This window comes from Tursiops truncatus, chromosome 6 (genome assembly GCF_011762595.2).
Source record: "Tursiops truncatus isolate mTurTru1 chromosome 6, mTurTru1.mat.Y, whole genome shotgun sequence".
Lineage (NCBI taxonomy): Eukaryota > Metazoa > Chordata > Mammalia > Artiodactyla > Delphinidae > Tursiops > Tursiops truncatus.
The window spans coordinates 108,841,935-108,855,063 of record NC_047039.1 but is presented as its reverse complement, the minus strand read 5'-3'; the positions used below and the strand labels follow the sequence as shown (position 1 = coordinate 108,855,063).

The 13,129-nt window shown below is 56.8% G+C and overlaps 2 long non-coding RNA genes across 3 annotated transcripts; one reads left to right on the top strand and one right to left on the bottom strand.

Annotated features, from left to right (window-relative positions):
- Positions 1-944: 944 nt before the first annotated feature.
- Positions 945-4,875, top strand: LOC117312687 (uncharacterized). Of its 2 annotated transcripts, XR_012332704.1 has the most exons (4): positions 945-1,348; positions 3,657-3,801; positions 3,891-4,047; positions 4,652-4,875. It is a non-coding gene; the product is annotated as an uncharacterized lncRNA (long non-coding RNA). The 2 variants fall into 2 exon arrangements; XR_004527125.2 differs by having other exon boundaries at positions 3,657-4,047.
- An 8-nt stretch (positions 4,876-4,883) lies between these two features.
- LOC141279013 (uncharacterized) lies at positions 4,884-12,186 on the bottom strand. The gene is made up of 2 exons (XR_012332705.1): positions 7,214-12,186; positions 4,884-6,259 (listed from the first exon to the last, which is right to left on the bottom strand). It is a non-coding gene; the product is annotated as an uncharacterized lncRNA (long non-coding RNA).
- Between the last annotated feature and the right edge of the window lie 943 nt (positions 12,187-13,129).

The following is a 13,129-nucleotide window of genomic DNA, read 5'->3' as shown; positions in this document are numbered from 1 at the left end:
TTTGAGCCGCGTCCCCCGCCCCCGCCCCGGAAAAACGGAGAAAGAAATTACAAAAGCCCGTCATTTGTCTCCGTCCCCGCACCCCATCTATCAGGGCCGCCGAGCCCGTCGCCTCGAATGATGCGCGCGCCCGGACGGCGCTTTAATGGGGCGCCGCATGTGACTGTGCAGCCGCGGCGCAGCCGGCCGGCATTTGCATACATATTAAACGTAGCAGTAAAAAATGCAGACATGCAAACCATTTGGATGGGCTCCTCGTGCGAGCCTGCCAGGAAATCAATCTTCTGGTTTCTTAAAGGAAACCTGCTCGGGAGGAGGTGGCGAAGCCTCGCAGCCCACTGGCCCTGGGAGGGGGGCGGCCGGCATCTGTCCGCGGAACCCAGTCGGCTCTGGGGGTCCTTCCCGGCCATGGCCTCGGAGGACTCGCGGACAGAGAGCCAGGGGACCAGGGGACTGGAAGGCATCATCAGTCCCTCTGGGAGTGGGTCCTGGCTGGACGGGCTGTGTGCCCTGGAGTAAGAGGCTTGGCCCCTCTGAGCTCTGCTCACCCAGTGGTAGTGATAACTTAGCACAGCGCCTCCCCCATCCCCAGTGGGTGCTGGAGCTTCTTCTCTCACTTGGTGGCTCTGGGGCTTAATGACTGACCCAAGGTGGCCCATCTCTGTGAAGAGCCCGGATCCCAAGCCAGGTGTGGAAGAGATCAGCTAAGAGCACAGGTTCTGGAGGGCAGAGGCCTGAGTGCCAAGTCAGGCTCCGCTCCTTACAAGCTGTGTGACCTTGAGCAAGTGCATCAACCTCTCTGTTTCCTGAAAAAAAGGGGGATCAATATTCTTCCTTCTTAGGCGTGTCGCTGGAATAAAGCAGGTGTCATTGTCTGGCTCACTGTAAGGACTTAGCTGCAGAGCAGCGTGTAAGAGGGTTCTTGGTATTACTGGTGTTTTCTGGGGGGTTAAAATTCCTCGCTATGGCTTGGCACGCCACTCCTCCTGCAAGCCTCTTTACCTCTAAACCCTATAAACGTGGTGTCTGATTCTCACAGGAATTTCTAGCTCACGTGGATCACCTACCCCGCCCTCTGGAGATGTGGGTCCCAGGAGATCCACTGCCGATGCTAGCCAGATGTGGCCAAGGTGGCACCTCTGAGGGCTCTGACACCACCATCCCCGGGCAGCTTAGGCAAAGCCCGGGGCCCTGCTGGGGCACACCTGAGCCAGCCCCAAACAGACTGAACATCTGTGGGACCAGGAAAGGCAAGTGGCCCAGAGTCTCCACAGAACCAGCATGGTTCTGCTGCTCCGCCCACCCTCTCTCTGAATTCCACTTTACAGATGAGGAAACTGAGACTCAGGTACGCAGCCACAAAGCTTGAAGGTGGTGGAAGCGGGGTACGAATTGGGCCTGAATGACTGCAGAGGCCACTTGTAAATACTGTCCACAGAAGAAGCTCATTCTGCAGTGTCAGGGAATGCTGCTTGCCCCCAAAGAAGCTGTGTGCTTGTGAAGAAAGAAATCAGTTTTGTGCCTGGACTCAACACGCTATTCAGAATTCACGAAGGTTCTTCCTTGAAAGGAACTAGAAGGAAGGAGGAGGGGGGCTTTTGAGAACCAGCTTGGCTTTCATCCACTTCCTCCACACTCCCGGAGGGAAGGAATGGAGGTGACCGGTGTCCCCAGGACAGGCTGGGCAGTGCATGCTGCTGGGGAGGTGATGCGGGGCGGGGTGTGGGTGCACCCAGCCCAGAGAGAGCCACCATCCTCTCTGAGACCCTAGCCCTGAGTGAAGAGCCAGGCCAGGGCCGGGGGGTCTTTGCCTTCGGCTGGGAGGGTGTCCCTGGGATTCAGAGCTGCCCATCTGAGTGGCAAAGTGCCCTCCATGCTGTGTCAAGGTGCAGCCGGTGTCATGGGAACCAGAATGTCTGAATCCAGGGTGTGGCCCAGTTCGGTGGTGGCGTCTCCCTGGGACCTTGGGCAAAAGCCCTACGCTCTCTGGGCCAAGGTGGCTGAGCTGACTGCACTCCTTCTCTCTCTCCTTGGAAGCCCCTCCCTTTCACCCCGGCCTCCAGGCTCTCTGGGCCTCTGTCCCTCCACCTCTCACTGCAGGCCCTAGAGTACAGGCCGTGGCCCCTGCCTGGCAGGCAGCGGGAAGAGGTAGCTGGCAGGGCGGGAAGAGGGAGGAGAGGCAGGAGTTACAGGAACCGGCTGGGCCTGGGCGATTGCTCAACTGGGGAGCCTGGCCGGCTGGCCTCCCCAGGCCCCCACTTCCACCAGCCGCCCTCCCTCCTAGCTCTGCATTGCAAACATTCCTCACCAACCTCGGTTGCTGCAGCCCCGGAAGGGGGAACTGCCACAGACCCAGCACGGGGCCGCCAGAAACACTTAACCCCTTCCTTCCTTCCAGGCAGAGCCTGCAGGCCAGAGGATGGGGCTGGGCCTGGGTTCCCAGACTGTGTGACCCGGTCAGGCGCATTGATGGCAGCCCTGGCTGGCCCCAGGTTAGCAACCTGGATCAACAGACTGCATGTCGGCTCGTACAGTTGCCAATCAAGGATTCACTCAGCAGTCATTTCCAGAGCTCTCCCTGGGTGCCCAGCACTGGGCCTGGCACAGGCAGGGAAATCCAAAAGGGGGGCGCTCAGAGAGCCCACATTCTAGTGGGTGGGGGAGGGGTGCGGATCAGATAAACAGGCGTTTTTTTTAGCTCACTACAATGAGGAGTGCTACAAAGGAGAAAGACGGGGTGAGCCTGAGTGTGAACTAAAGTCGCTCAATTAGGCAGGGAGGGCTTCCTGGAGGAAGTGACATTTAGCAAGCAACAAGAAGAGGAGAGGCAGAGTGTGTCAGGCAGAGGATGTGAGGCTCTAGAGAGGAGAGAGACATTTCACGGTCCAGTCTGTGTGTCTGGAGGAGGGGGGGAGGGTAGAGAGCCCCCAGGTGGGAGAGCTTGGCCTCTTGAGCTTGGACTGTCTTGAGGGCAGTGAGAAGCCATGGAAGGGTTTTACCTGGGGAAAGACATGGTCAGGTTCAGCCTCAGGCACTAAGATTCCCATAACGAAGAAAGGGAGCTAGCTAACTAAGGTTTCAGGTACAAATCAAATACGCACAAAAACCAGGAGACCTGAAACTCACCGAAGTGCTACCAACAGGAGACATTTCAAATGACAGCCTGGCAGCTGGGCCTGGCACCTGGTCCTCCTGGGGCCCAGGGTGCACTCTGAGCCCTGCCATCCCCAGGCCGGCCAGAGGCAGCAGGTTCAGGGGCTGCTCCTCCCGGGATGGGATCCACCCCTCCCCCCGCCCAGACACCCGTCTGCAGACAGCTGGAGCTCGATAAATGAAGCAATTGGAGTGTTGAAGTTGGAAGGGGCCGAGAGACCCTTCAGGCCCACAGTCTCCTCACTTCAGATGAAGAAACTGAGACCCAGGGGCAGCAAGGGCTGGCCCCCCGCTTCCACGGAGGGCAGATGTGCACCTGGGCTGGCTACCGTGGAGATGCTCGGGCACGGGGGGGGGGGGGGGGGGGGGGCGGGCGAGGGGCAGGCATCTGAGGTGCCCACAGTACACGTCCAGAGAGGAGGCCAGCCTGCTTGTGACCTTGGCACCCCAAGACCTCTGTGAACCCCCCAATCAAAGCCCCTTCCTCTCCCCACCTTTCACAGGACCTCAAAGAGGCCGAACGGAAACAGAGATTCCAATCCAGAAAACCAGGAACCATTTGGAAATGGGCAGTCACTAAACCCAGCTGGCGGAGGCCGTCTATTCCTCTGTTCCCTTAGAGCTTGAAGGAACGAGCCAGGGGATGAAGTAAGTTGGTGGGAAACTTCTTGAATGCATTGTTTTCGCTGTAGACATGTTTCCTTTTGTTTTTTTCTTTTTCTTCTTTTTAAATGAAGTGCTGCTTAGAACACCAACATACCAAAGAGATGAAAATAGAGCTCCCCTGATTGGAGAAGAAGGGGGCGGACTGGGACCCGCCCCATGCACACCCACGTGGGCTCTGTGTCCCCTTGGGCAACCCCAGGCTCCTCGGAACCCACTGAGGGCCAGCAGGTAAGCCCAACCCGAGATTTAGGGCCAGGGAGGTGGAGACACTTGTCCAGAGTCACACAGCCCTGAAGGTCAGGCCAGCCTGACCCCCAAACCCTCCGTCAAGCCAGGCCCAGGCTGTGGGATCAGGAACTAGCGCCTACATTGTGTTTTCTGAGAGTCTCTGTGCCTGGTCTGTTTGTCGGGACAGCAAATTTAGCCAGACCTCCCCAAATCCTGCTCAGCGAGTTGAGACTTCTGCGGGGAAAACATGCCCAGGACGCTGCCTCTGTTGAAATCATGCTGGGACAGGACAGGAAAGGGCTGGGCTGGCTCCAGGCCCACACATGCCCCCAGCAGAAGCAGGAGCTGAGCTCCTTCCAGCCCCCTGGGGTGGCCCATACCGGGGGCCCCTGCAGCAGCGACTGTCTGTTTTGGGGCTCGGGGTCCACTCTCGGTCACAGAGCAAAGATCTTTCCAGGCAATGGCACTGCTACAAAGGTTCTTTGAACCTGGGGTGCCACCACCTTGGTGACCCGCCATCAGCTTTGCCAGGATAGAGCATTCCAGCACCTTCTGAAGCCTCATCACAACCAGAAGAGTTGGCCATTATTACTCCATTTTACAGGAAACAGGACCATGAAGTCACTTGCTTGGGTCACAGAGCTAATAACGGACATGGCAGGCCTGGGATGCAAGTGTCTTGAGCACCTAGGTGTCTACTGCTTACCACTAGGCCACCACCGGAGATGTGACCCCTTCTCCTAGCATGAGGCTGGGGCGAAACCAAAGAATTCCTGGCTCACCCTGACTCTTCACACACTGTTAATGCACACGAAATAAATATTTTATCTCACCTATTTATTATGTATTTATTTATTCATTTTTGGGGCCGCACCACGTGGCATGTGGGATCTTAGCTCCCCGATCAGGGATCGAACCCACGCCCCCTACAGTGGGGGTGTGGAGTCTTAAGCACTGGACCGCCAGGGAAGTCCCTATGATTTCTGGCATTTCTCCATCCTGAGTTTACACCCCACTCCAGTCTTCTCCACGTGGGTTCACACAGGTCTTGGATTTTGTCTCTGCATTTTCAGGGGGCAAAGCTGCTTGTGTCCCTGTAGCCATCATTGCCCCCCAAAAATCTCATTTTATACATTTCATAAAAATGAGTGGCATAACTTGGAGATATCGTGGAACTTGCTGCTTGGGGACAAGGACTGCGTGTCTCCACGATGCCGTTGAGGCACTGGGCGTAGGGTAAGGGCTCAACGAACGGGCCTGGATGATTATTATTGCTGCTGTTCATGGGGTGCTGGCGTGGCTGATAAAGTCCTGGTCTCCTCCTCCTAGCAGGGTCACTTCTCAAAATTACTCATTGGCACTAAATGGTAAGAAACCAGCTGTGAGAATGAGGCAAGTTATCTGTCCTTGTGCTGCAGAGATGTTTACCATGGCAGTTGGCCTGCAAGATGGTCTCCAAATGATTTCGACCTCCTTCAGTCCTTCCCACAATGAATAGGACTGCCCTGTGGGACCAATAGGACGGTGTGGAAAGGATCACATGTGCATCCCAAGGCCAGGTCATGAGAGGCTTCGGTCTTGCTCTCTTGCATTCATCTGGGGGAAGCCAGCTGCCATATTGTGAGGAAGCTCCAGCATCTCTGTGGAGGAGTCTGTGTGGCAAGGAACCAAGGCCTCCTGCCAACAGCCAGCACCGCACTGCCAGCCAGTGAGTGCGCCACCACGGTGGTGACCCTCCGGCCCCAGTCAAGCTGTCAGGTGATGGTGGCCCCAGTTGACACCTGGACTGCAACTTCAGGGAAGACCACAAGCCAGTTATGCCAGTTCTGAATCCCTGACCCACAGACACTTGGAGAAAATAAATGCCTATTGTTTTCACCCACTAGGTTCGGGGTGATTTGTTATGCAGCAGTAGATAACTAATACAGAAACAGAGAGACCTTTTAGTTACGAGGGCCCTTCACTGACTGGGTTCCCGAAGCGTGTTCCTTGTAATGCTGACCCCAGGCTATACTCTGAAAACCACAGTCTGCCCGGTATTGGCAGATTGTGGACTTTCGTCTCTTATTCGAGATGCCCAGTGCACCTCGGCATATTCAAGCAGACCCCTCTGGGCGAGGAAGCTGTTTCTCGGGAGTCTTTGTGGCACTCTGGCATCACAGTTTCAGAGCTCCTTTGGGAAGCACAGCCAGACTGCCATGGCATCAGGCTCCTATGGCACGTGAGACAATTGTGTCCAACATAAGAACAAAAGCACTCTCAGCCTGATATTCAGAGGGTGGCTGACAGTGTTATATACAAAGACAAGAGGGCCAAGTCTCTCTGAGCTCTTCTTTCAGCTGAAGGGCTGGTTTGCCCTGGGTCCCCTCTGGTCCCACCAGGGATACAATCAGTGGTATTTATTGGTCAGGGTTCTGAGCCAGTTTGGCCGTGGACCTCAGTGCATTTGGGGACCACTGGGGATTCAGATTTTGGTTCCTGACCTCTGTAGCTCCAGCTCTCATCAGCTCCAAAGCCCACTGACACTCAGGCCACGCTGTGGCCTTGAACTCCCCGCCCCTCGTGTTTGCCACGGCTTCAACAACAAGGCCTCAGAGCTGGATACTTCTCAGTGGGAATGCAACCGTGGTCTTAAAACACGCACCACTGGAAAACAGCATTTGATACAGAAAAAAATCATTTTACAGGCAACTTTTTAAGAGCGAATCCACCCCCTTCAGCGAAGGAAGGCTGTGCTCAGAAAACCACAGTCTTTCAAACCCCTGGGGCTGCATGGGGGGTGGGAACGCTAGCAGGCAGAGGCCTTTTCTTCTGTTGAAAACATAATTTTACCCTCATGTTGCTTCATCTTTCCCTGCATGGACATCCTGGGGGCTCTCAGGCCTTTCTGGAACCATCGCTTCCAGACACCAAGTGGCCTTCCCTCCTCCCTGGGCCGGAGGCCCCAGTGGGGGCACCTTGTTCCTCAAGAGTGTGGCCCTGGCTGCCTCAACACCTGCCTCCCCTGGGAGCCCTGCCCAGGCCTGCTCCATCAGAGTCTGCACTGGAACAAGATTCCCAGGTGATTCCAGGCACATTAAAGATGGGGCGTGCTCGACTGCTCCCCAGAGCTGCCGCCCCCAAGTGCCTGCAGCCTGCCTGCTAACGGGCCATATTCCTCACCCACCTTCCAGGCTCCCAGCACAGACAGCTTCTCCGAAGCTGCATTTCCCGAGCCCCATTTCCACGTGCACTCCGCCCACCCCTGCATCCCTCTTGCATCACGGAAATCCAGCGAGAGGATCACACACGACGGGGTGGGAAGTCAGGACACCTGAACAAGAGGTAATGGCGACAATAAAGACACCCAGCCCTTACAGAGGGAAGCAAGAGGACCCAGGGTTTCAGACAGCTGGTAAATGGCAGAGTCAGGATGACCTCACAGCCACCAAGCTCTCCCCGGACACCCCGCGGCAGGAGGACTTCCTGGACGGGGAAATGGGAGAGGCTGCAGGGATCGTCAGGGAGTCGCACCCTCATCCCAACGGGCTTAGCCCAGTGGTTCCCAATCTGGGGTGCCCTGGGGGAGCCCTCCAAGGAGTTCTGGCCACGGGGGGTGGTGGAGGGAGAGACTCCATGCCACTTACAGCCTCCTGAAATCCCTGATGGTCACTGCACCTTGACGGAGGGCCCGGCCACCACAGGCTCCAAACGACATCACCCTTCTTTGCTTTGGGTGGGATTACGTCAACCCGCGGTGCTCCTTCAGACTCTCCGATGGGAGCTGCACGGCATCGTGGGTGCCCTTGATAGACCCACACTGAGAAAGCTGCTATTACTTACACAGAGGCAGTTTTCTTGTTGGGCCAACGTGGGCCTGGGGGCAAATGAGAGCAGGAGGAAGTTTTCTGGCGGGGATGGAGAGAGGAATCAGCTTCCGTTTTCTTTCAAGTGGATCGAGCGCTGGAGGCAGCCCCAGCGGGCAGGGCTGGGCCACCTGGTCTCACAGGTCTTCACGAGATGCTCTCGTGCCACGCTCTCCACGGAAGCAGACCATGACGTGTGGGCTCCTGTTCGCAGGAAGCCAGCCGCTGACAACCTTGAATTTCTTGTAGAGACCGGCAACAAGACCTCCCGGCGGGCCTCGCGTGCGGCTTCCGCTCCGCTCTGCGCCTTTCTTCCCATCTCGGCTTGTCCGAGCGCACGTCTGGGGCTGGGATGGTGTTTCCCTCGCTCCTTCGAGGCAGACCCTTCCCCTCCATCCCTCCCACCTCCACCCCACACCCACAGGAGGTGTTAGGCTTTGGAGGTTCTGGTCGGGAACATTCAGAGGTTAACCGCTGGGGCTCTGAGGTCCAGTGGATACAGGGGGCTTGCGATCAATGGACAACTTCAGCTCACGCCCCTGCCACGCGCTTCCTCCGTCTGGAGACACCTTGTCAGCGTGGGGACCCCAGGTTCTTGACCACTGGGAGGTGTCCTTCCACGAGGGACTTGAAGTCACCTTTGGACTCGGGATTCGGGGGGAGGGGCACAGCCACTTCTTAAAAAAGAAGTGTGTCTGAGTGGCAGGAGCCGGAGACCCCAGTCCAGAGGCCCCGCGGCCGTGGACTAGAACAGCACAGTGAAGGGTAAGCCAGCTGGCTTTCAAATACAGCTCGAGCGGAGCCCGTTTTGAGGTATAAAAAAAAAACATGTACCATCCATCTGTACAGCGAAGGGCCTAGAACTCTGATGTCAATGCACCAGCCAGCCTCAGGTGCCCCCCGTTACACCACGTTTCACTGGTTTTTCAATGTGTCCCCCGCTCCTAGGAGAGGTAGCTCCCCCAGGGCACGGGCGCCCCTGGCTCGTCTTTGTGCCCTGAAAGCTCACTTAGGGCCCTGCAGTCAGGGCTCACAGGCCTGTTCATCGGTAGAACAGAGCGTCCAGGTCCAATGCCAGACTCATCCGCTTCTCAGCGTGGAACGTAAAGCCAGTCACGTCTCCTCTCTGTGCCTGTTTCCTCCCCTGGGAAATGGCGATCCCGGTCCCTCGAACCTTGTGGGGTTGCTGTGAGGACGGCCTGAGCAGGTGAACACACACATCACAGGCCACACCCACGAGTGGGGTACCTCTATCCAGCCCCAACTCCGATGCAAGGCTGGGCACATGGCAGGTGCCCAGGTACTGTCTGGTGTTCAGATTTTTTTTTAAATTAACATTTCTTAAAGTACAGGGATAAAAATTGTCTATTATTTGTGGAAAGTGTGATTTTTTTTAAAAAGAAAACTTGATCTCTTTCTTCCCACCTGCAGCCAGCATTCAAGACAGATACTCCCCATGCATGGCCCCCTTTTACGAATACGTCAAGGCTCAGAGAGGTCAAATGAGGTTCCCAAGGTCACTCAGTGACAGAGTCAAGTTCTTAACCATGAGCGTCTTGGGTTTATTACCCCTGGCTTCCATGAGACCCTTGGTTAGACTCCCCCAGAACCAAGGGCCCCATCCCAGAGAGAAGCAGCAATGATCAAGTGCACATATGAATTAACCGGGCCAGTAACCACATAATAAGGTCATCTCTGCTTCAAAGATTTCTCCGAGTGGGAACCAGTGTGACGGGGAAGGAAATTTTGAATGAGGTCACACCAAAAACACCAGGCAACTCTGGAAGAGTACAACTTCCCCAAGCCTGAGCTAACTCTGGCCAACTTCCATCTGATCCCCTGGTAAGCAGGCAGGAGGTGGGGAGGGGGCAGATTCAGATTAGAAGTCTCTTGGGCTTTAGGACCAGGCCTGAGAACGGTGGGCAGGGGGTAAGGGTGGGGGGATTCATGCTCTCTGGCTGTCTTGAGGCAGGTCTCCGAGAGGGCCTTTCAAGCTTCTGTATGAGTTGGTGATTAGAAACTGGTCTCTCGAGCCACAGAAACCTGGGATTCCCTCTTAGCAAGCTGTGTGACCTCTCTGACCCTCAGTCTCTTCATCTGAAATGTGTCCGGCAAAGCTTTATTGTCCAGCTGCTCCTTGAGGAGCTGATGCTGGGTGCCGGGAACTCAGCGATGAATGGGAGAGACAAGATTGGGGCCTTCACCAAGCTCCCCTGCCTAGCAGGGGAGACTGAGCGTGGAGACAAACACGTTTAGATATCAGCTATAAGGAAATAACCCGAGGATGAGAATAATCTCTATCTCAAGCTGGTGGTGAGGATGCAGAGTGTGTATCCAAGCCACGGCTGAGCCCAGCGTTCAGCACGTGGTGAGCGCTCAGCCCGTGAAAACTGCTCTAGTTGCTGCTGTGGTGATGATTATTACCGTAACCTGAATAAAACTGGGCTGCCTTGGGGCCCAGTCTCATCACCATGTCACGTTCAAAAGCAGTACCAGTCTGACACCCCCAAATCATCGAAAAGCAGTTTAAATCTTCCCGATCTCTCAGAGACACCAAAGGGGATTTCCTTTGCACACCACACACAAAAGCATTCTCAAGACTCTCTGTGACAATTTGCCCAGAAGGTCTCAGGGCAGCTGCTCCAGAAACATCGCCCCTCCCTGCACCTCCCTTTCATCCTTCCCAGAGAGGCAGGGGCTGCTGGGCCTGGCCTTGGGAGAAGGCGACTGGGTGCATCCAGGCTCTGCTCTCACTAGCCGTGTTGCTCAACTACTCAGTTTCCTCATCTGCAAAACGTGAGTAACAATAGCAGTGCCTCCAATGAGTTATTGGGGGGAGGCGATGGGATAATGGCTGGAAGGTGTCTAAGATGGGCAGGCACAGCTGGGCTACCCCAGTGTGAACTCATGGTTTCCTTCTACTGCCTCCCCCACCTGCCCTTTGCCTCTCACCCCAGTTAGGAGCTCTGGGCAGGGTCTCCTGTAGTCAGTCTGGGCTCTCTAGGTCCTAGCACCCAGTGGCGGCTCCACCGGCCGCCCTGCTGAGTACAGGGAAAGGGCCAGTGCCACGCAGGTACCTGGGACCTGCTGATCACTGAGGAAAGATGGTTCCCCACCAACAGAGGCCACTGCTTGCCCGAAGCCTGGGCAGTGTGGCCCAAGACCTCCTCCTGCATCAGAGGTCTGGTGTCTCTCTTCCCAAGGGGCTCTGGACCAGGCCCTCGTCAGGCATGTGGTTCCTGCCCCCAGAGGGCTCACAGACCTGTGTGGGAGGCAGATAATCGGGGCCTGAGCTTGAGGTGAGACACCCAGGGCAGCAAGAGGAGAGGACCTGCTGGGGCAATCAGGGAGGGCTTCCCAGAGGAGGAGACACTGAAGGGAAGGCCACACCTATAGGCAAAAGCCTGGAAGGGAGAAAGTGGTGGTTCTAGAAGATACAAGAAGTTCCTTCCCACCTGCCCCGACAGGTACAGTTTGCTGAGCTCCGTCACCTACGCCATCTCACTTGGCACCTCCCTACTCCACCCCAGAGGACACAGGGCAGGAGCTCTTACTCCCAATTTACAGATGGGGAGACCAGTGCCAAGAAAGAAAGAGACAATTCCTGGCTAAGACTAGAGCCCGTATCTCCTGACTCCTGGCTCGGGTGAGAGAATCAAGACGCAAGACGGGGCCCAAAGCACCCCTGGCATCTGCCTATTATCATCACCCCTATTTTACAGATGAAGAAACTGAGGCTTAGTGAGACCACAACATCCCTCCAGTCCTGCTGTTTCTGTCTATCTCTGGGGACCTAGGACAAGCCTGAGGTACCCAGATGCCCTCCCCAGGTGGGGCAGGAAACAGCCGGGAGCACGGGTGACTCGCCGGGGTGGAGGAAGGAGGGGAGCCGGGGTGGGTTTCACAAATGAACACTAGGCTGGGAAAAGCGGAAGAATGTAGGTGGGGATAGGGGTGGACCTCAGCAGGAGGCCAGTCTGGGCGGGGCCCAGAGCCCTAGGCAGCCCCCTCACTCACGCCACGGTGAGACCCTGACTTCCCGTAAGACACCCCCCCCCCCCCCCCCCCCCGCTGGGCGGGGAGAAGGACCAATGCCTCCTGGCCGCCCAATCAAACGCACTCCCGGTCTGATGGGGGAGGTGGCCAGGGAGAAGGGCTCCCAGGGCCTTCCAGGATGAGCCCCCCGGGACCTGCCCAGGACTCAGCCGCCCACCGCCCACCCCCACCCTCATTAGCACCGACGCCCGGCGTCCTCCCCTCGGCTTTCGGGTGGCTCCAGAATTTAAAGGTTAAATCCTAACCTCGTCTCAGCAGTTTCTCCCGGCTTTGCCTACCCAGCGCCAGTTGCTGGTAATTATATGCATCTCCGAGCAGCCAATCAGCTGTCAGACTGACAGATACTGATCTTTTCGTTTTATTTTTAGCTCTGTGCTTCCCCCTCTAGTTGCAAAAAAAAAATTCTGTTTGTTCTGTGTGCTGCTTGGCTCCCAGCTCTGCGACCGGCTCTCATCTCCGCCAGCCAGGTCTCGGAGCAGGAAGCCGGAGGGGCTGGAGCCTCCTGCCCCTCCAGAAAGGGTGGGGGACACAGTGCACCCGCTGCCCCCCAGCTGCAGACCCTGAGCTGCGATGGCGAAGGGAGGAGGCTGGTGCCGCCCAGAGGCGCCTTGGGAGGCCAAGGGGGCAGGAGAGGAGCTGTACTTGGCACGGGAGGGGAGCAAGTCCTCACCTGTGGGCTGGAGGCTGGGAGAGAGACAGAGACAGAGAGACAGCCGAGAAACAGAGACACGCAGAGGCTGAGATAAAGCTAGACTGCGAACAAGAAAGAGAAGGGAGTGGAAGGGAAAAGACAAGCTCTCGCCCCCTGGAAATATTCTCCCCCCAGAACTGAAGGGGGCCAGCGAGCGCTGGAGTGGCAGTCAGGAGGGGGCTTCCCAGCCAGGCCTGCGGGGCTCAGGCCTGGGACATGGCGGCCCCTCCCAGGCCTGTGTGCCTCCCCTACCCTGTGAAGGGCAAGTGAAGGGCTCTTCGGAATCCTTTCCTGGGGAACGTTCTGGAAGGTTCTGGGACCTCCCTGGAGGCACCAGGAGGCAGGCAGGTGTGGGGCCTGGCTGGCAGGAGGCCCCTGTTCACACAAGGTCTTTGGAAGGAGAGGCGGAATCTGAGGACCAGGCCAGCTTCTAGGTCCCAGAGAGTCTCCCAGTCAAGGACCCTGGTCCAGGAGAGGGGTCAGCAAATGA